Source organism: Bison bison, unplaced genomic scaffold (genome assembly GCF_000754665.1).
Source record: "Bison bison bison isolate TAMUID 2011002044 unplaced genomic scaffold, Bison_UMD1.0 scf7180017864308, whole genome shotgun sequence".
Lineage (NCBI taxonomy): Eukaryota > Metazoa > Chordata > Mammalia > Artiodactyla > Bovidae > Bison > Bison bison.
The window spans coordinates 110270-111207 of record NW_011494880.1 but is presented as its reverse complement, the minus strand read 5'-3'; positions in this window follow the sequence as shown (position 1 = coordinate 111207).

The window sequence follows — 938 nt, the reverse complement described above, 5'->3', positions numbered from 1 at the left end:
GGTGAGTTGAATCCTGCATTGTAACTTCTTTCCAAGAATCTATATTAGTAACAAACAACATGATTGATGAAGAATGTGAATATAATATTGTTTAACAGTATCTCCTTGTCAGCTCTGTGTACTGGCTTTATTTCATTTCCTGCTTATACACAAACACATTTGCACAAATATACATAATAGAAGAAATTGACCTCATATCACCCATTTCCTTCCCAAGGAACTCAAGGATGATTTATGTTAAAAACAGCCATTATGGATTATAATATGGAGTTTCCTCGATAAATTTTAACTTCTTTAGTGTTAAATACTTATTAAGACACTAACCAATGTCCAAAGTGTGAAGGCAGCATGTTCAAAAGACATGGCTTTGTAGGGGGGAAATTGGGGGGGGGGGGGGGGTGGGAGGGGGTTAGGGAGGGAAATCACTCTATAAACTAGCTATATAGCATATTGTAGGAATAATGCACATTTTCTAATATAATGCCTGTCTACATATGTGGCTTAGTAATTCCTCTTCTAGGTATGTATCCAAAAGAATTGAAACTAGGACCCCAGTGAGATATTTGCACACCACTTACATAAAAGCTCTATTCACAGGAGCTAAGAGGTTGAAGCAACAAGAGTGTCCATCAACAGATAAAGCAATGAACTAAATATCATATACACAAACAATGAAATATCATTCACCCATAAAGGGAAATTCTGACACATGTCACAACATGAATGAATCTTATGCTAAGTGAAATAACCCAGTCAGCAAAAGACAAATACTATACAATTCACCTTATAAGAAATACCCAGTCTAGTCACATTTGTAGAAACTTAGAGTAGAAAGAGAGGCTTCCTGGGTGGCTCAGACAGTAAAGAATCTTCCTGCAATGAGGGAAACCTAGATTCAATCCCTGGGTTTGTAAGATCCCCAGAAGAAGGGAATGGAT